The sequence below is a fragment of the Mesocricetus auratus genome, unplaced genomic scaffold (assembly GCF_017639785.1).
Source record: "Mesocricetus auratus isolate SY011 unplaced genomic scaffold, BCM_Maur_2.0 Super-Scaffold_100691, whole genome shotgun sequence".
Lineage (NCBI taxonomy): Eukaryota > Metazoa > Chordata > Mammalia > Rodentia > Cricetidae > Mesocricetus > Mesocricetus auratus.
Genome location: NW_024429267.1, coordinates 26,643,311 through 26,665,706, shown reverse-complemented (window position 1 = coordinate 26,665,706; position 22,396 = coordinate 26,643,311).

Genomic DNA, 22,396 nt, shown 5'->3' with positions numbered 1-22,396 from the left:
TCCTTCTAAATATTAATGTTTATACTTTTCTGTTGCTCAAGTGATAAAAGGCCACAGTAAAAGGCCACTTAGGGAAGAAAGAGTTTATTTTGATTTACAGTCCCAGAGGGAGAGTCTTCAGTGATGGAGGAGACATGGTAGCAGGTGGCCAGAGCAAAGAAGGCTGAGTACTCATACCTCCACATGCAAACAGGAAGCAGGGAGCAAACTGTAAGTGGGACAACAAATCCCAAACTCCACTCCCAGTGATGCAGTTTCTCCAGCAAGGCTACCCACTCCTCACACACTACCACCAACTCAGGACCAAGTGTTCAAATACTGGAGCCTGTGGGGACATCTCGCGCTTAAACCACCACACTCATGTATTAATGCTGCTTTCAACTGGCTAGAGGATCTTATCTCTCCAGTGGTCCGCAGTTAATGCAGAGACTCAGAATTGGTCAAAGTGGTGAGAATAAGTGAATATTGAGTATTAATCCCTAAATGGGACATCTCTACTAAACCTCCTCACAAGGCTCAGTGAACATCGTCATGGAAGAGGAGCTGTAAAGAATGTCAGAGCTGGAAGATGGGGAGGAGTGCTGTTGGAAGATGGGGAGGAATGCGGTTAGATGTCGATACACTCAGGAACTCACTGTAGTGGTGGTTACTGCACAAGATGAAGCCAACAAGATCAGTCAACACCCAACAGAAAGCACTGATTGGACTTGGTGCATTACAAACAAGACGGGAGGATACAGAGGTGGGGGGGAGATAGGTTGGGTTGTGTTAGGTGGAAACAATGAGAGCAGAGGTGTGTGTGAGCGTGATAAAGACACATTGTTTAGATGAATGAAACCATCAAAAACAAAGATACCAAGAAATGAAAGCTGTCTTTTTGACTCTGAGAACTCAAAATTTTGTGTGACTATGGAAGAAATATAAAGTTTCTGCACTACATTTCCTCTCTGAAAGTTAGTCTAAAAGCCTAAGAAGGTCACCAGGCTACTGGCATGTCAGCACTAGGTTCTGGATCCTGTGCCCACTAACACTCCCAAGTAACTCGATAGCATCAGGCACCATCCGCCATCTGATTCATTACCTCCTAGCCTATGCACTGGCAAGGTTTGAACATTCACCAGCAGCTAATATTATCTGGAGAGTTTTCATGCAGAACTTCTGAGCATTTTCTGCAAGTCTGTTTGAAAGCTGAGAAGTAAATCTTTAAATAAAATTTCATAGCTTGCTGTATTTCATTGCTTAAATTTCATAGCGTCATTCCTGCCTTAAAGTTCAGCTTTGCCAGGAGTTGTGAAGCCTGAATTAAAAGTTAAGTTACTCTTTCTTACATGGAAACTTGTAGGTACTGTAATTGTGCCTGGCTTGAGGAGAGAGGGAACCAACATGCTTCAGCTAGGAAGGTCTCTGAAATAACAGGGTGGCCACTTAAGCCCTCTAGAAGTCCCAGGAAATTATCCTTGGCATAGAATACTGCTTTCCTGCACAGTGTCCTGCTAGACTGGAGAGAGCCTTGAGGCTTGACTTTGAAAAGGGATGAAGGAAGAGAGAGAAAACCACTATGGCATGGCAGAAAAGACATGAGCATTGTGGGAAGAGAGAATTAGGAGGGATAAAATCTCAGCCTTATGCTAACTGTGCTCCCTGGAAGGAGTTTTCTAAACTTGTTGAGGTGGTAAATACAATGGCCAACATGTTTGAGGAGATACAATAAGATAATAAATATGTTCTCTTTTAGCGTTATGTATAGATGTGTATGTATGTGCATGTGTTTATGTTTGTAAGTGTATTTTTTGTGTGTGCATATATGTATGTGAATACATGCATATGTGTTTATATATATCTGTGCCAATGGACATTGCATGCACTGGATTGCTGTAGCAATTCATAGTATTTCTTATTGTGGCTTGAGTAAAAGTCACTGGCCAGACAACTGCTGAAACCCTTGGGTGTTGCTGGATCGATACTACTATGCTATGTTTACAGTGTGCACAACCCCTCCTTTCTGGAGAGGCTGAATTGGCAACACTATCGTGCTTTCCCAAAGGTTATTTATTCTTCACAACCAAAGAAGAAAGAAATTCTGGTTTACACGAGTCGTGTGGAGAAAGTGCTGATTTGGGCTAGAGAGCAACATATGAGCTCAGCAGCAAATCAGGGAGTTGTGTCTGACAGCATTCCACATTAAAGTTGAGAGTGATTTCTCTGTCAGTGACATGGGCCAAACGTGAGGCAGCTGAGGTACAATAGGAATATGCCTCTGAGAAAGGAGCTATATATGTGTGTGCTTGGCAAGTGTTAGGTGTGCTGTTGGTAGATGCTTATGGGAAATAAGCTTAAAAAAGTACTAGGATGTACAGTAACGGAATTTGTGTTTGCAGGTGCAGTCTCGGAGCCCAGAATAAGTTCTCTTCAGAGTGCAGATGTAATCTTCCTTGAAGTAAAATGCAGCTCCTTAGTGTAGAGTAAATCTAAGTCCAAAGACAGCAACAGCCAGCTAGCCAAGCCCTTACTAACAGACTTTCAACATCAAACTCATCTTCAGACTCAACATTTTAGGACAAATTTTGTCAATGATACATGTCTTAGCATTAAGTGATGGGCAAAACCTTCCAATAACAACATCTCTGGCAGGGTGTAGAGTGGGTTCCCGTACCACAAGGCTTTATAAGCTTCAAGAAAACCTTTGTCATTCTGCTTGGGCTATCACCCTCACACTTCACAGGGCCACCAACACTGCAATTATTTCTCGCTTGTTTCCCAATTACATCTGGAAACAGCATAATTGAAAGGTTAGGCAGCTATGCATCCCAACGTGACTTTGAGCTTGTAATTTTCCTGCCTCAGCCTCCAGAGTAGCTGGGATTCCAGGGCTGTAACTGGTGCCACAGAAGTTAGGCAAGTTAGGCTCTGGAATTAGGCTTTTGGGTTATATCATGTATTAGCCACGTGGCCCTGTCAAATCACTAAGCCCCCTCACTCTTGCAACAAGGGTGGCAGTAACACATCGCTGGATTTTGAATGATTGAGTGAAGCATGGCGGAAAGGCTTGTTAAGGTAGCCGTCATTTGTGCTCTCCTCTCCTTCTTTGTGTATCACGGAAGTGTACAATTGGGTCAGGGGAATTATCTTTGTGCTGTCTCAAACTAGTCTGAGTGCCATGAGAAGTCTCAGTGTGGTCTCTATGGAGACTAAGACCATAAATATCCTTTTCTGTTGTCTTCCTCTCCTAGGGTTTAAGAGCAAGGAAAACGACAATTCAGAGTGAATTCAAAGAGACTAACTGTCCTGAGATTTCCACTGATGGATGGAAGGCATGGTTATTATGGCACAGTGTTGTGGTTTAATTTTCCTTTATGTAGGAAAGCAAGTTTAGCATGATAGAGCTAAACTTTCTACAAGTAACACAGATCTGCCCCCCCATTTGCTGCTTCATATTGAAGCTACTCAGTCAGAAAACTGGCTATTGTTTCTCCTCTTGGTGCACAGGCCAAGTTGCCACATGGTTGCACCTTGATGAGCCTAGCAGAAAACAAAAGACTCCACCTCAAATCTAACGCTTACGTATCTTTTGTGTTAGATTTTTCTGCCCTATAAAGCTAGCTATGATTCTTTCAAACTATAATTTTATTATTTTGTAAAGGTAACAAGCAAGCACTTCAGAAAAAAATAAGTTTTGTTGGTGGCAAGAGAAAGCCTTAAGGGAATTTGTATTAATATAGATTATTATTTTAAAATTTTCAATCTTAGTAGCCTTCTTAGGATTATAGGCAGAAGTTTCTGTTCTGCAAGCCACTCCGAAGTAACCACTCAAGGGCTTAACATTAATTATAAATCCTTGGCCAATAGCTCAGGCTTGTTACTGGGTAACTCTTACATTTTCAGTTAACCTACATTTTTATCTATGCTCTGCCATGTGGCTTGGTACTTTTTCTCAATATGACATCTTCATCTTGCTTCTCTCTGGGTCTGCCTTCTTCCTCCCAGCATTCTCTCTGACCTGAAAGTCTTAGCTGATGTAGGATGTCCTTCTGTATGCTGTGAATATACATTGCTTCTATTGGTAGATGAGTAAAGCTGTTTTGGCCAATGTACAGGAAAAATACAACTAGGCAGAAATCCCAAAGAAAGATGCAGAGACAAGGAAGGCACAGTCCGGGAGATGCTATGTAGCCATCAGGGAAGCAAGATGTGAGGTAACAAGCCACAAACCCCATGGTAAAATATTGAATATTAGAAATGGGTTAATTTATAGAGCTAGCTAAAAAGAAGCCTGAGCTATTGGGCAAACAATTAAATTTAATATAATAGCATCTGAGTGATTATTTCACAAGTGGCTACGGGGATCCAATGGGCAGGAAAGAAACTAGTCCAGGGGGACCGGACAGAATGCATAAAGGCTTCCAACTACATTTAGCTAACAGCCCATCAGTTTTTTATTGAACCAATTTGAGTGACAAATATTTACAGTGCACAGCACAGAAGGATTATTCCACAGCACAGGATTAGCTTGATAACAGTTGAAATGTTTAGTTGTGTTTTGAGTGGGTTTGCTTCCCAAACCATCTTTGTGTTCCATACACAGAAGATTATCGGCATAACTTGCTGGTGATACTAGTTTGCTCTTGGTAAAATTTTGCCAAATGCAAATTGGGAGAGGTAAGAATGCTTTAAAGAGGGGAAAAAGCCTCCATTTTCAAAATGGAGTGTGGTGATATTTTGTTTATGATCTAATAAAGCTTGCCTGGAGATCAGAGTGTAGAGTTAAGGCACTCACTAGCCACACACCTAGTTAAGAGCTAAGTCACTAGTTAGCCATAGATGCCAGGCAGTGGTGTCACACACCTTTAGTCCCAGCACTCAGGAGACGGAGGCAGATGGATCTCTGTGAGTTCAAGGCTACCCTAGGCTATATGAGAGTGAATCAGTCTAAAAGAGAAACAGAGCTCACAGCTTTCATCCCAGTACTTGGGATGACACCCCTTTAATCCCAGCACTAGAGAGAATATAAGGCAGAGCTCAGTGCAGTGGAGTCTGAGAATTCATAGAGACCAGACTGCCCTTTCAGTCTGAGGTAGAGGTAAGAGCTAGTGGCAGACTCTTTTGCTTATCTGCTATTCAGCTTTAACCTCCATATGTGTCTCTAGGTTTTTATTATTCATGCTACAACGGAGGAATGGACTATATGTTATGGTTTTGAGAAACCAGACTAATATACTATAAATAGACAGACACATAAACATACATGATACTACAAGGGGATATTTATACATAATATTTAGTATTATAATTGCATTAGAATATAAATATAAAATATTTGGCATCAGAAATTGAATGTTTTTGGAAACTGGCAAATCCTAAATCTGCAGAGAAAATGATTGTTTTTTGAGTCCAAAGGGCAAAAACTGCTATAGGTGAGGAAGAGCCTGCCTGTAGCTTAAAAGCTAATTATAAGGCTGGAGGAATTCCCTCTTACTCAAGGGAGGACCAGCCTTTTGTTCTGTCTAGGCCTTCAGTGATTCATGATATCTCCTCATACTATGGGGGACAGTCTGCTTCATGCAGTCTATGGATTTAAATGACATTCACATTGAAAAACACTCCAGCAGAAACACCCAGGATGTCGACCATGAGACCTGACTAAGTTGACATATAAAATGAACAATCATAGTTGGCTCATGAAAGGCACTGAAATATTTTGGAAAATTAGTGACAAAGATATTTTGTCACTAAGTAGACAAGGGACATGTAATCGAAATAGCAGGAACCAGAAATTACAGAAAGGTTCTCAAATGAAACCTCATTGTTTTAAAAACTCATGATGATGATTGATACCGAATGTCAATAGGATCTAAAATTATTTATGAGTCAGGCCTGTGTCTCTGAGGAAGTTGCTATGTTGGATTAGTTTAGGTGGGATGATCCAAGCTGACCTGGGACAGCAGCATGCCTTGGGCAGGGATTCTTGACGGAATCAAAAGGAAAAAGCGAGCATTCATCCTTTTCTACTTCTTGACTGAGGATAGATAAACTGTGAGCATCTGCCTCCCACCCTTGCTGTCAGGTCTTCCCCACTGTGAAAGACTGTACCTTCAAATTGTGAGCCAAAACAAACTTTCCTTTGGTTGTCTTTGTCAGGCGTTTTGTCATAGTAGCAAGAAATGTAACTAACCCAACGGGGCTAATACTTTCTCCTAGTTTCATATGGTACAACCATTCAGAAGTTGTTGAATCCACAACAAAACTGTTGAATCCGCATCAGCTGAGAATGCAGGAGGCTGCCACAAATTTACTTTGTCTTTAAGTGAGAAGGCAAGGATTTTTGGTAAGTCTTTGAGGATTTCCTCAGTAAAGGGACCAAAGCAATGTAAAAATTTTAGCCATGTAACATGTTGCTTTTAAAAGGCTAATGACACAGCTTAATGAAATGGTGGCATTTTGAGACCAGTTAATAATGGAAGTAAAAACCTATAAGGGTACAGAAAACTATAAAAAATGACACTGCTAACAACCTAATTGTGTTAATGTTATAAAGAACATCTCATATTCATGCAAGAAATGGCAGTAGGTGCTATTAGATGTTCTGCAGGCAAAGGGGTCCAGAGAGGGGCTTCCCCTCACTTCACAAGTTGCCCAACAATCACTCACCAAGGCAGTTCTGGATGTATGATTTGCAGTAAGAGTATCGCTCATGAGGAAGTCCAAGGAGAGCAACATGGGGGCCAAAGAAGGCTTTGGGAGCAGGGATTGGAGGAAGGAAAAACATCTCAACAGAGCAGAAGACAAATTTCAGAATACTCCAAGTTCCCTAAAGTTCACAATTGTCTCTGGAATATGCCATCCTGTGAACCATGGTGTGTTCTCCAATTGCAAAGATGTTTACATAAGATCACAGATTTAATTGGTCTGGAAGGCAAACATAGGTTGAACTTCCCTAATGTGAAAATGTAACCATAGAGCATTTTCCATGCTAATGTGACATGGCAGAAAACTTCATGCCTGATTACCTGTGAAGGTTTGCTGTGGACACATTGGCACACTAGAAGCAATACATAGATTGGCTTTAGGTATGCATATGAAGCAAAATGAATTCTGCACCGTAACTTTGGTCACATTGCAAAGCTACCTTATTATAACATGCTAATATTACAAAATCAGAAATACAAAGCAATTAGATTAAAATGCAAAACTATTTAAACCCAAGTAGTTTGGATAGGAAATTTATCTTCCATTCCTTGTGTAACGTGGCACAGCCTTCAGATTACTTCCCAACACAATCCAACCATATGTAGGTATTAAGTCTTTTTTCAGCTCTACACTTTGATGACACCAGGTTTTCTGTGGAAGATGATGTTGGCATCCTCAGCCCTCTGCTCTTGCTTTCTTCCTTCTCCACTGAGGCAGACATTGTGAGGATCAGGTGTCCCCGGCACATGGAATCAGACAGGGGATGTTTTCCTGATGATCTCAGGATAATCAAAGGGGCCATTATGATGGCAATTATACTCCTAGGTCGTTTGCTCTCCTGTGTATTTGTTCCATCACTCAGTGGTGTAACTGCTTAAAGTAGAACTTTCTTGTGCTTTTGTATTGAAAATGTTAGGGGGAAATGTATGTTTTCCTCTTAAGGAAACACCCACATCTGGCATCCTGTGTGATGAATGTTTTATGATCATTGTAAGTTCAATAGAGAGGGAAAAGTCATTCAGGTATTAGTATGCATACCTCATTACTAATGGCAGCAAAGGTCTGTGCTGGTCATTATGTTTGCTTTTAAATCTAGTCTCTGTCCTTCCTGCTCTGCTTTGCATGGTGGAGACCCTAATGGTCCCAGATCCCTCTGGCCAACCTCCATTACCTTTCTTGGTCCTTGCAGCCTCTTAAAAGGCGGCTGGGGCTTGCTGCTTTGGTACTAAGAAGTTTCCCTTTGCCATGTGCTGTTTGGCTTTTCTGCTCTTCCTTTATTATGATGTCCTAGTTGTAAATCCTCTCTATAAACCCCTTGACATGTCTCCACTTTCCTCTTTCAACCATGTCCAGTACAATGTTTAAATTTAAAAAGTCACAATATGTATCAGTGTTTAGTGCCAAGAAATAGAGCACACTTTAGCCTTCAAGTTATAAGATTATTTTCCTGGAAGAATTTTCTCTGAGGAATGTCCGATTATATTCTGAGGAAGCAGGGGCTCCAGATCTTTCTATGATCTGTAGTTAATGATGTTTTTTGTCTGCATGTTAAATATGAAAAATTGACTAAATTGGCTCAAGTAAAAGGGATATTATTCTCCTCTCTGACAACTGTGGAGAACAGCAACCATAGACTGTTGTTCAGCAACTCACAGCGTTAGGGCTTGAGGTTGGAATCTCTGTAGATTCTACTTCTTTCCCTCACAAGGTAGATAATGAATTTGCTCTCCAGGCTCAAAGCAGGAAGATGGAAAAGAAGAAAGGACAGGGAGGAGTTGAGGAAGTGGAAAAAGAAGAAAGAGATGGAAGGAAGGAAGGAAGATGATGAAGGAAAGGTAATGATGGTGGTTCCATCTGTTGCTTGTGTCAGAGAGGTGAAGATGTAACTGATTCTTCTTATGTCCCCAAAACTGGATCCTAAGGTCACCCACAGCTATTAGAGAAGCTGGGAAAAATGGTAAACAGTCGTGTTGTGATGGGTATGACAGAGAAATGGGACAGGTGATCCCATGTTTGCTTTCATGCTGTTCCAGGGTTTCATTGCCTTTGTATTATGTGTATAAATTCTATTTCCAAATTATCACAAAAACTCAATGTTTATTCTTAATCTGATTTCATTTCCCAGGCCCATATGGACACTAAGGAATTTGGGGGGCAGTTATCTTAACAACATAGACATTTAGCACATATCAGTTAATCTTGCCCCACCCCCCAGGGAACAATGGGTCACAAGGAAAGGGTTACAGAGAGCTGTGGAGCCCAGGTGAGGGTTTTGAATGTCTCCTTCTCACATAACCAGATGGCCACAAGAAAGAAAGTCATAAGCTGAGACAGGTATCCAGCAGAGGCCAGCGTTGCTTGTCGTGGATGTCAATCATTTGGATAGAAACATATACTTTAAATTGTTGGCTCTTTAATCAGGGAGCATTCTGCTGCTTGCCTGATGCAAGATGTTTGTGAACTAACGAAGTATTAAACCAAGGAGACCAATAATTAAAATAAAAGTTAAAAATTGATTTCCATGTCCTTCCTCTTAGCCCTTTTAACTCTCCTATGAGCAGCTGTGAACCCAGTGTGATAATGGTTGCCAGATGTCATTTTTTTGGAAATGTGAATTGTCTGCTACTGGGGGAGGGGATAGGGTGCATTATAAAATATATTTCTTGTTCAAAGTCATAATTAAAGGGGGGGTGTTTGAAAAAAAATCTGAATTACTTAACAAAAAATAATGGAAGAAAAACTCAATGCTGCCTACTTTTCATGTCCATTATAAGCAATTAGAAATATTTGTGGTTAGGACATCAGATGTAGAGGCCTTTTGGTTTCTAACCTTCCAAAAGGCACCCCGAAGCTGCTATGGGTTCCTTTCCACAGATCTCTGAGACGAATGCAGGGTGTGAGGACATAAAGTTGCAGTGTCCTTGTGGTCACATTGGAAATTGATGCTTTTGGAGAAAAACAGTCCTTCCAGCAAATGGTCCTTAGGTGTTCATTTCACACGAAGGCTCCAGTTTCTGGGCTCTGTCTTGTAGTCATTGCCATTTATGAACCATAGGAATAAGGACAGGGTCTTTGGGTTGAAAAGGGATTTTGGGAACCTATGAGTCCTCATTTTTGTTCAATAGCATTTCAACTGGGATTTCTGCTTCTCCCCAACCCAGGCACGACAGAGTGCTTTCTACTTGGCATCCAGGATACTCTTCTAAAATGAACATTCAGTACTGTTGCTTCACATGTAAAACCCATCAAGGCTTCCCACTGCCCTTAAACAGAGTTCAGACATTTCTGCGACCTAAAATGGGTCCCAACTTATTCATCAACTGTACTTTGCATTCCTTCCCTCTTACTCAATGGGTTCTTTTTCTTTCTGGATCCTTCCTGCTTTACCCCACCCTAACACCTCCACTCCTGCCGTGTTATCACTCTGAAGTTCCATGCACATCCTATCCTCTCTTGGGGAGTTCCCTCTTATCATCCAGAAATCCATTTTCTCATGGGAGCTGTTCTGGTCAGCACCATCTAGGGAGCCCTACCTAGCCCTCCTGCAGCACACCCTTGAGCTAGTCCTGCCTCATCCCATCACCAGAAATGATTGTGTTCAGTGTTTACTAGTATACTATTTGTTTCCCCTTTCTGAAATGGGAAATGGATACAGACATGAGCCATACTGTCTGGGTCACTGAGATGTACTGATACCAAGAATAGGAGATAGCATCCTAGGGTTGGTCATAGCTCCATGCTGCAGAGTTTTGCATGCTGAAGACCCTTGGGAACCCTGCAGGCATAGCACAGAGATGTGAAGGAACTAAAGAGTGAAGTTCTATAGGGTGAGTAGGTGTTGATGCAGACACCACTGATACTCTGTCTTAGGGCTTCTGTTGCTGTGAAGAGTCACCTTGACCATGGCAACTCTTATAAAGGAAAACATTTAATTGGGGTTGACTTACATTCTCAGAGGTTTAGTCCGTTATCAGTTATCATCATGGTGGGACGCGGTGATGTGCAGGCAGACATGGTGCTGGAGAAGTAGCCAGGTGTCCTACATCTTGACTTGCAGGCAACAGAAAGGGATCTAAGATACTGGGCTTGACTTGAGCATAGATGAGATCTCAAAGCCCATTCCCAGTGAACATATTTCCTCCAACAAAGCCATACCTACTTCAATAAAGCCATACCTTCCAAAAAGCCATTCCCTTTGGGAGGCATTTTTTCCAAACCACTACATCCATCTTAAGTAGTATTTCAACTAGACTGTTTTCTGACAGTGTTATTTGGGGAAAACTGTGTTGAAACCAAACTTGGTTGGGGATTTGAGCTAGCACCTTAACTACTATATAATGTGATATTTATCAGTCATCTTAATGAATTAAAGAAGGAAAGAAATGTTTAACTGAATAAATAAGGCAATCCTCCAATATATATATATATATATATATGTATATATATATATATATATATACCCATGAGAGGCTTCTGTGTTTCTCCCACTTTGGCAGGGCCTGTGAACACTACTGGGAAGAAATAATGATAATGTAGGAAGGCACACAGGCTCTAATGGATAAAAATTGTACTTCTACTCACATAATAGAGCTCTATCAGAAATGAATTAAGGTGTAGACCTTGTACTCTTGAAAACACCAAATTGCTTTTATTTCCCTGGCATCCGTGGAGTCATTGCTCTGCTATTATTTAGCCTTCAGAACGATGTTCATCTAACTTCTGCATGTATGCCTCAGCAGGTGCTTCTGATGTCTGCTCTCAGACACTGTGAGAATATCTTTTAGGACAAGGAAGGATTATGAGTTATCTAGGGTATTCTGTCTTTAATGAACCGTATTCAGCTCATTACATGTCTCCAACTGTAATTATAATAAAATTATTGACATCTTTGTTGTGGATAAAATTTGTTTCCAATTAACCCTCACTACAGACTGTATTCTTGCCAGCACCTACACTGCGTTGACTACCATCATAATGAGGAAATATATTAGATGACATCCCCAGGCAGAGGACAATAGTGATGATGACAAGCCAGTAACATAGACCAAGCATTGTCAACCTAACCATTTATTATATGTCAGGTACAATTTTTTAGCTATTTGTACGTTTAAATTCATCTCATTCTTACAGCAAGCTAGTACATGGATATTATAATTCTATTTTATACCAATAAAGGGACATTAAAGTGAAGCACAGAGCCTGATAGGGTTATGTGCCACATGCTGTAGGTTTAGAGCAGTGAGTCTGCCCTGATGGACACAAGGCAGCCAGGGTGGATAAGTAGATGTAAAGCAAAACTTCCTTGTGCAGGGCATGTGGCGGTCACCTCCAGACACATAGGATGCACACTCTCTGTGCCGAACTGTGACTTTAGGGAAGATGCAGACATTGCATCAGATTTGTCAACTCTGACTAAATGTCATTCTGTGACCTGAACAAAATAATGATTTCTCTTGGAAAAGAACTCAGCACTTTTGTACATAACTTCTTCCTATCAAGGCAAACTAGGTTTGTGTCAACTTTGAAATGCTAGATTTTAGGTAACCAACGAAATAGGCTATGCCAGATTTTTCTCCATTCTCCTTTGCCCCTCAGAATGCTCTCTTTCTGTTTCCTCAAGTCACAAACATCTGTTTTTGACCATCCAGCTAATTGGGCTCCATTGAGCATTCTAATGAGGGCAGAGTGAGCGAGGGAACGATTTAATGCCCATGAAAAGCATGTTTCTAATTGTATATCCGGTGAAGGTGGAAAGGTTAAAGTAATGAGCTGCTCAAGAGAGTTCTGGCCCAGCGAGCAAGGGCTTTGTTGTTTCACATTTCATCTCTGTTATTGTCACCGAGACCAACTCTTATTTCCACCATGGCATTGATTGCCAAGAGGCACCGCTATTACCTTCCATTATCATGCCAGTTCTGAAGGAGGTAAGTCTGTTTTTACCATGCGGTGACAGTGTGCAGGCAACGATAATCACCCTCTTTCTGCTGCACCCCTCAACATCTTGTATACAGCTGTGAAGGGCTGCATTAGTGCCAATTAATCTGGGGTAGGGTGCAGTTCAGTTCGAAAGGGAGAGTCCTCGAGTTTTCCAAGTGGCATTTCTGGAGAAGGAACTCTGACTGAAATAAGCATTCATGTGAAAAGACTTTTAGTTTCAAATTGCAGTGGGATTGACATTTCCGAATAGCTCCACTTCTCCTGCCTTTTCCAGAAAGCATAGAGGCAGACTCCAAAACAAAGGACTGTATCTAGTATCTATTCCTCAAGGGATTCATACTTAAAAGAGTGACTGAAGACTTTGTGGAGATGTACCTTGGTTGAGTGACACTAAGTAAGTGACCAAGGATAGTAAAGATGAGTGGCCATTCTAGCACTAGCAGATTCCATCACCATGATTACTAGAGCCCTGGGGGTGCAGAGTGATTGTGGGTGTCAGGAAACACCTTTCATTCCAATATCGATGGATAGCTGATGGCGTCCCAAAGCCGTTTAGCCCCAAATAAACACACAGAGGCTTATATTAATTATAAACTGGCTGATGGCTAGGCTTCTTACTGGCTAGTTCTCTCTTAGTTATTAACCCATGACTATCAATCTATGTATTTTTACATGGCCTTATCTTACTGGAGAATTCCCAGCATCCTCTCTTCCAGGAAGCTACATGGCATCTCACTGGGGACTCACTCACTCCTTCTTCTTTCCAGAAGGACATTCCTTCATCAAGCTTATGTTTTTAAAAAATTTTAAATTTCTGCTTTAGAACTCAAAATTCAGAGTGCTAAAAAGGGAAATTAGCTCATTGTATATACTTATCCCTCTCCTCCCTGATCATGCTATACTAGTGTCTCAAAGTAAAACAATGAAGAATGTGTCTCATTTGGTTGGTTTGAGACTCAAGTATTAATACTAATCCTGCTATTTGAATATACACTTGATACACAAGATTGGTTTCCAGGCCATTAAACATACCAAAGACTTGCTCTGGGGCTCTTATTAAGCTAGTTGTCTTATACATGTAAGGACCAACTGCCCAGGGGTATCTCTGCCCAAAATAGGTTAAGCCCTTCCACATCAATTATTAACCAAAACAGCAATGCCTGACTGATATGCTTATAAGCCAATCTAATGGAGGCAATTCGTCAATTGAGGTCCTCTCTTCTGAGGTGACTAGAATGTGTCGAGTTGACAAAACAAAAACAAAAACAAAAAACAAATGATCCAGCAAAATGGGTAAGAGAAACAAGCTAAGATACCTGTGAATGAGAATCACTTGAGAAGAGGAGGAAGGAAAAGGCTAGCGCCTCAGAGAGAGAAGCAAGGCTTGTCCAAAGTAGATCAAGACACTGAAAGAAGCCAAAAGCAATCAAAGGGAAGTGAGTGAGAATGCTGGGACTGGGTGGTGGGCCCCCAGAGAGTAAGGAGTGAAAAACTCAACTGCGCACAACCAATCAAAATGAAGAGTTGTGGAGCTCAGTACCAATGCATACATCTACAATACAAATCCTGATCATAACCCTAACCCTAACTCTAACCTTAACCCTAATACAACTCCTGTACCTAAGGCTCAGGGATCATTGCAGAAGGAGAAGGAAGACTGTAAGAGCTAGAGGATAAGGGGGTTTGCTGTGAGTTTGTGCCTTCTAGGCATGTCAGAAGCTACGCCCATAAAGTCTCACCAATATGACTGCCTAAACATGAGATGAACAAGAAAAGCAGTAAACTTGCTAGAGTAAATGAAGAAAAGCCCATGAGGTCTCAACTCTACACAAAGAATGGCAGGCAACTAAGGAATGCTGAAAATGTGAGAAATAGTCTTCCTCAGTGAATAGCACACCAATAGATTTCCCAGCACCTAATGGATCAATCCTGAATACACACATACAAGTTGTAATTTTTGAAAAGCATCTCTTTGAGATGAGAGAAAGATACCATGTGACAGAGTTCAAGCAGAGGGTTTTTTTTTGGTTTTTTGATACAGGGTTTCTCTGTATTGTTTTGGAGGCTGTCCTGGAACTCTCTCTGTAGACCAGGCTGGCCTGGAACTCACAGAGATCCGCCTGCCTCTGCCTCCCGAGTACTGGGATTAAAGGCGTGCGCCACCAACGCCCTGTTGGTTTTTTTTTAATTAAGGGAAAGGGATCATATGAGGGGGAAAGGGGAGGGGGGAGACTGGCCTCTGAGAACAGGAGCAGTGGGAGAGAGGAAAGGGGGATGGAGACAGACAGAGGGAGAGAAAAAAGAGAGGAGGATGGGAAGTGGGCAAGGCCCTTTTAAAAGGGAATGTAGTAAATAGGCACAGGTGATCTCTTAGGGGCTGCAGCTGAGGGTGTATCCTGTCAGAACTCCAAGGGCAGGCCAGTCCAAGTGCCTAAATACTAACATAAGTAATATTGTATAGACTGAACAGGTTGTATTTAATAATATATATGTATATAACAATGAAAAAGAGGTTATGAATCTGAAAGAAAGTAAGGAGGGATATATATGTATATGGCTGGGTTTGGATGGATGAAAGGGAAGGGAAATGATGTATATATTATAACCTCAAAAATAAAATAATTTTAAAAGAGCTGTGTTTTCTGATGAACTGGTGCTGAATAATTAGCTCTGATTAAAAGGAGACCAGCGTCACTGAGGAATGACCTTGTGGGATGTATTTGCTCAGGGTAAGCACATAGAAGTTGTGGTCCAGTGGGGAGGTAAGACTATTATCAGAACAGCAAACAACGTGTAAGATTCTCCCACATGGTACTGGCTCTAAAGGCATGAAAGCCATAAAGAGCATCTGGAACTTGGCAGTCTGTGGCAGGTTGGAATCTCCCAGAAGAAAGGCCGGGGAGGCTACTGGTGAAGGTGCAGCAGAAGAAACCCAAGGACTTAAGGGGTCGTGGGACTGAAATATGCTGCCTGGAAATTCCAATTATGTAGTTTCTTTGCTGTGTGAATCTGGGTAAGTGGCTTAACTCTGGTTTGCTTCCTTTTTGCTGTTATATTGCAGCAGTTTTATTACAGGGATAAATTGTATTTCCAAGGTTGTGGTAGAAATTAAAGGGTATTGGCTGAGACAAATCAAACAAAGCTTAGTGTCTAAGACATTAATTTATCAGATGTTACTCATTTATAATTTAATATATCTGTACAACCACCTTTTCAAATTAGAATAGAAATAAGCACACACACAGAGTTCATTGTTCATAGTAAAAAGTTTTGGAGACAATGGTCAAACAGAAGTTGTATTTTACCCTATATAACAATATTCATTGTTTTATATAACCTATTTAACAATATCAGAGGCATATGTTGCCTCAGAATATTATATCTCAAATGGAAATGAAGGTTTCTGAACACAAGTAATCTGCCTCTGATTGCATCCTGAGTGCCCCAGTGATTTTGTGAGTCCTACTAACATTTCATTCTTTGCTCTGACACAGCATCCTCAGCTATCTCCTCATGGTAGTGGAGGGGATGCAGTGATGCCCTCAATAGCCATGAAGTAGGCTTACTTAAACTGTACCATGCTGTATATTAATGGACATTATTCACAACAGACAGAATCATACAACACCATGGGAAATCTTAACTCTACAAATAAACAATGTTTCTGTCCTAGAAGCAAAGCCTTTGGAAGTCCTGATCATGGCTTTACTGGAGAATTAACAGGTTTGAAGTTCCAATCTCTTCCTTGACCATGAGTCTATCCTCAACCCATAGACTCTTTCTCAAGAAGAAAGGTCTCTGTTTTCCACTTTCCATCCAGAGAAAGGAGAATGATGACATTGCATTTCCACCTCTTGCTTTATAGGTGTGTCTTCCTTCCTTTCAAACAATAGAATACAAAGTCAATGTCAAGTAAAGAGGGCATCATGTTTAACAGCCCCTACACTAGCAATGCTTCTCACAGCATTGCTGTCCAATAAATAAATGACTGAAGCCCTACTTTCGCTATATGCGGAGGTGCGTCCTGATGAAGTTCCCCTCTGTGAAATTCTCAAGAGGAAAGGAAACACAGGGAGGAGAGAAATTTCATATAAGAAAAAAAATATCTGCTCTCAATTCTCCAGAGCAATCTATAGAACCTTCCTCTCTATTTTCTTTTTTCATGTTTCTAGTCTTGTTATTACTCTTCCCACTGCCTCTGCCTGTTTTGCTTTTTATCTTTAGGAACAAAGTTTGGTCATTAAATCACAGGTGCTTCCAGATGTTGGCCTCACTGGATTTAGATGCAATCCCCACTAGATATTGGAAGGATGACCAATATCTTTGTCTTTGTGCCCTAATTTTTCCAGGGTAAACTTTCTTCCTCAGGCAGCTTAACATGTGAGTATATTGTTAGCTACACAAATAGTGACTTTTCTTGGGTCAAACTGATGCACCCAAATTCTTTACAGGTAACCACCCAGTGGATACACGGTAGGGAACCCTGGTACTTTATAGTATAGATGTCTTTTTTTAAATATGAAATTTCTCTCCTCCTTGTGTTTCCTGTTCTCTTTCGTATACAACATACCTTTCCACGTAGTGTTTGGTGAGATTTTCTGCATGAACAAATACAAACTCTTTACTGAATGCTAAGGACGCAATCAGTCAGTATCTCTATGGTCACCAAATAGCTGTTAATAATTTTCTTTCTCTTTGACACTTAGAGTTTTTATTGTAACAAAGGACACCACAACCATAGCAACTCTTAAAAAGGAAAACATTAATTGGTGATAGCTTACAGTTCAGAGGTTTAGTTCATTATCATCATGGTGAGAAGCATGACAGCATGCAGACATACATGGTGCTGGAGAAGAAGCAAGAGTTCTTTCTACATCTTGTTCCACAGGCAACAGGAAGTGAACTGTGTCTCACACCAGGCATAGCTTGAGCATATAAGATCTCAAAGCCCATCCCAACAGTGACACACCTCCTTTAACAATGCTATACCTACTCCATCAAGGACACACCTCTGACCAGTGCCACTCCTTACAGGGACCATTTTCTTTTGAACTACCACAGACACCTAGTCCACAACAGTCTATGTCAATTAAGAGTTCTCACTGATGGTAGTTTTTATTTATTTACTTTTTGATCATTTAAAAAATTTTAAAACAATCATATTTTACAAACCAATGCCAATTCCTACTCCCTCCTGTCCTCCTACTCCCCCAGCCATCCCCCCCCATCCACTCCTCAGAGAGGGTGAAGTCTCCCATAGGGAATCATCAAAGTCTGTCACTTCATTTGGGGCAGGACATAGGCCCTCCCCACTGTATCTAGGCTGAGCAAATTATCCCTTCACAGGGAACGGGCTCCAAAAAGCCAGTTTATGCACTAGGAATAAATATTGGTTCCATTGCCAGTGGCCCCACAGACTGCCCAGGGCCCCCAACTGACACCTATGTTCAGGGAGCCTGGTTCAGTCTTATGCATTTTTTCCAGCTTCAGTCTCTCAGAGTCAGTGAGCTCCCACTTGCTCAGGTCAGCTGTTTCTGCAGGTTTCTCCTACCTGGTCTTGACCCCTTTGCCCATCACTCCTCCCTCTCTACAACTGGACTCCAGGAGTTCAGCTCAGTGCTTAGCTCTGGATCTCTGCTTCTATTTCTATCAGTTACTGGATGAAGGCTCCATGATGGCATATTTGGTAGTCATCAGTCTCATTATAGGGGAAGGGCATTTAAGGTAGCCTCTCCACTATTGGTTAGATTTTTAGTTGGTGTCATCTTTATGGATTCCTGGGAATTGCCACTAATGTCATATTTCCTGCTAACCCCATAATGGCTTCCTCTGTCAAGCTATCACCTTCCTTGCTCTCCCTCTGTCCTTCCCACAACTCAACCTTCCAGATCCCTCATGTCCTCCTCCCCCACCTTCTCCCCATCTCTCCCCTCCCTCCATGCTCCCAATTTACTGAGGAGATCTTGTTCATGTCCCCTTCTCGGGGTGTCCATGAATGTCTCTCTTAGGGTCCTCCTTGTTTCCTTGCTTCTCAGGGGTTGTGGATTGTAGGTTGGTTATTCTTTACTTTATGTCTAATATCCACTTATAAGTGAGTATATACTGTGTTTGTCTTTCTGTGTCTGGGTTACCTCACTAGGGATAGTTTCTTCTAGTTTCATCCATTTCAATTTCAAGATGTCATTGGTTTTTTTTTTTAACCACTGACTAGTACTCCATTGTGTAAATATACCACATTTTCTTTATCCATTCTTTGGTTGAGGGACATCTAGGTTGCTTCCAGGTTCTGGATATTACAAATAATGCTGATATGAACATAGTTGAACAGATGTCTTTGTGGTATGAGTGTGCATCTTTTTGTTATATGCCTAAGACTGGTATTGCTGGGTCTTGTGGTAGATCCATTCACATTTTTCTGAGAAACAGCTATACTGATTTCCAAAGCAACTGTACAAGTTTGTATTCACACCAACAAAAGGAGGAGTTCCTGGGCACGGAGGTTGTTATTTAAAAGGCAATAATATACCATTTTGCAGACAGGAAGAAAAGTTTGGGCTGGTCCTGTCCTACCTTTGTCAACATCCACAGCTATAACTGAAACTTCAATTGAATCTACTCAATACAGGTACTTTTATAGAAATTGCAGAAGCATTTTCTTTACATAGAATTTTGTGAACACAACAATGACAGAATATTTCTCCTCTGCAGCTTATAAAGTGATAAAAAAAGTGATAACAAGTCCATGCTGCTATGCAGCGCTGCTTCCAGTATTGTTTCTAACTCCTCACCCCTTCACCTGGGGTTGCTGTGTGGCCAGGTATGTCTCAGAGAATGGTGTGTGCCTGGCTTCTGTTCAAGCCAGCCTCTTCTTTCATCATCTTCTCCTGCATAGCTTCTGGTCCTCAGTGTCTCACGACATTCTGCATCCCCTTTTAATGGTCACATCCTCATAAGGACATGAACATCCTAATTGTGTCCATTCTCACTGTCACTTCTGTGACTGATCACAATTCATACTTTTTTTTTTGTTTTATGAGACAGGGTTTCTCTGTATTGTTTTGGAGGCTGTCGGTCCAGCCTGGCCTCGAACTCACAGAGATCCACCTGCCTCTGCCTCCCGAGTGCTGGGATTAAAGGCGTGTGCCACCACCTCCCGGCCACAATTCATACGTTTAAAGCATCATTACCGGCTGTATCCCTACAACAAATACAATCGCCATTTCTGATTTGCTCACACAGGGCAGAGTCCTACAAGGCCGAAGACACCCCCACACAAACCACCATGTTTTTCAAGCCCTTGTCACACTGTTTACTCTCTCTGGAATTGTAGGATTTTTAAAAATGCAGAACCACAGCCTTTAAACATCACATTAAAATCAACAGTATTTTTGCCAAAATCTCTACCACCTGGCAATGTCTCTCCCACTATTTTGAAGTCATCAATTGTAGTGTTTCTTCTGGCATTTGCTTCCAACTATCTTTCTAAATCTGAACCCCAGGGCTTGGTGTTTAACCACTGGTGCCTTTTACATGTAGCTACAGGACCAGAGTACAGAGAGGAGCTTATCTAACTGCTGTAACATAGCGGGATCTAGAAATTTTTTTTTGGCGAAGCATATCATAGATAAAACAGAAATTGCTTTTCTTCTTTCCAGAGCATGTCCCTACAGAAAACCCTTCCCCTTCCCCCTAACAGTGTTTAGTGTTACCATGCTGGTTTGTATATGGGTTCAGTGTGACTAAACTCCTATGCCATCGGTTACTCGCTGTGCACATCCTGAAGCCAACATCTGGATGATTTTGGTTTCTTAGATTCTTTTGAGACAATGAAGATGAGTGATTGTAATTCCTGTCTAGATTATCTTTTCATTCTTACTGTTTTTCCTTTTTTCTAATATATTTTTCTAAGCAGATAAATGGAAAAAATATCACAGTGAGTACTGTGTCCCTGTCAGCTAGATTAGTATTCTGTCATTAGTATTACCACACCTGCTTTGTCATGTATGTATGTATGTATGTATGTATGTATATGTCTATTCTTCTCTCCAACTGCTACTCCATCTGTCTTTTGGGTGGGTGGGTGTTTCCAAATGCATTAAGACATAAATAAGCTTTTTCCTTGGTTCTTCTCTCTGAATCTTTAATGTGTGTTTGTCTTTAGGACTATCTATTTGACTATGATAAACATTTTATTTGCACTGAGTAGGAGTTGATGAAACTATTAAAATCAAGGAATGATGTTTTAAAGCTAGGTAACGTCCTGTAGGTAATTTTTCTCTTACTCTCTTCCCAGCATTCTAAATTGGGATGTGTTAAAACTCGCAGCCCTAACTTCTGTCTCTTGATTTCTTTTGCTCTTTAAAATATCTTTCTATTATACTACATTCTACAAACTTTCTTCAGATCTATCTTCTAGTTTATGAATATTTATCTTTATTTGAATTTAATTTGAATTTACATAACTCATGTAATGAGTTTCTCATTTCATATGTATACTCAGTGCAATAGAATATAACATTTAAAGTATATTTATGCAAAAAATAACATCTGGAATTAATATGCATACATACATATGTACACACACAAACACACACACCTTTTTTTAGGAAAAGACTTTCCAATTCCTTTTCAAATCTGCCTTGCTAATTTTGTAGAATTCTAGTGATCTTGTTACATTTCCTCCTTTTCTTTATTTCTTTAGTGTTTTGTACCTGATAGTTTCTTTATCTATAATGTTGTTTGTACAACTTTTAGACTCTAGAGAGTTTATTTCTTCCCTCTGACACTTTCTCATAGTGACTTTTTTCCTATAATGGAGAGTGCCCTCTTATTGGGCACACCCATGTGACCTTCACATGCTCTCCGTCAAAAGGTTACCCTCTGGAGCAGGCTTTCTTTTGCATCTGTTGGGTATCAGGTCACTATCATCAGAGACCATTTGAGCTAGAATTTTGGTTTAGAGGTTTTGTTTGCTTGCTTGCCTTTTGACAACATGCATGGTATAATTCAGGTCCTTATGTTTGTCATCAGTGAGAGTAGCTTTAAGCTAGGAATATGGAGAAAGAAAGAGGTTCATGCTGATAGTCTTGTTACCTTCCATGGAGGAAACTGATCCACAGAATCCATCCCAGTTTTTAAATTCCTGTTTACAATTAGATGCTATTTTGCTCAGAGTACCAAAGTTCAGAGTGCATCTCCTGGGCAGGTACTGACTTCCACTTTTTTCTTAAAAACCTGATTATTTGTGAACTTTTACTATTTTTGGCATTTGAAGACTTACTTTATTTTCTTGGTCACCTCCCCATTATTGACAATATGATTTTTAAATTCAACTAATTTAAAATTTAAATTCAACAATTTTTTTGTGTTAAACTTGGAGGAAATGTGAATGTTGTTGAAAAGACATGTGTATAATATGCTTTGAAAACCAAAAGAAGTTAGTCAGCACCAAAATACATTTTTAGGTGAGAATCTCTGGATTTGGTTCTCTAACTGGATTTTTTTCAGAGTATGGGAGGAACTGGTATAGTTAAGAAAGATGAATGGAAAATGAATAGAAAAGATGGAAGAATGGTCATTACCAGATGTTTTCCATATGCCAAGCCAATGTAAAAGTCTCTGCTTCTTGCCCCTGGGGTTTACATGTGTCACAAAGTGAATATTGCTAATTTCTATATTTGTAAAGCTTTAGTGAGATAACACATAAAATACTCTGTGAGATTTTATGAACCGTACTAAACAAGTGTAGGGTAGAGTTAACCTTGACACTCCTACT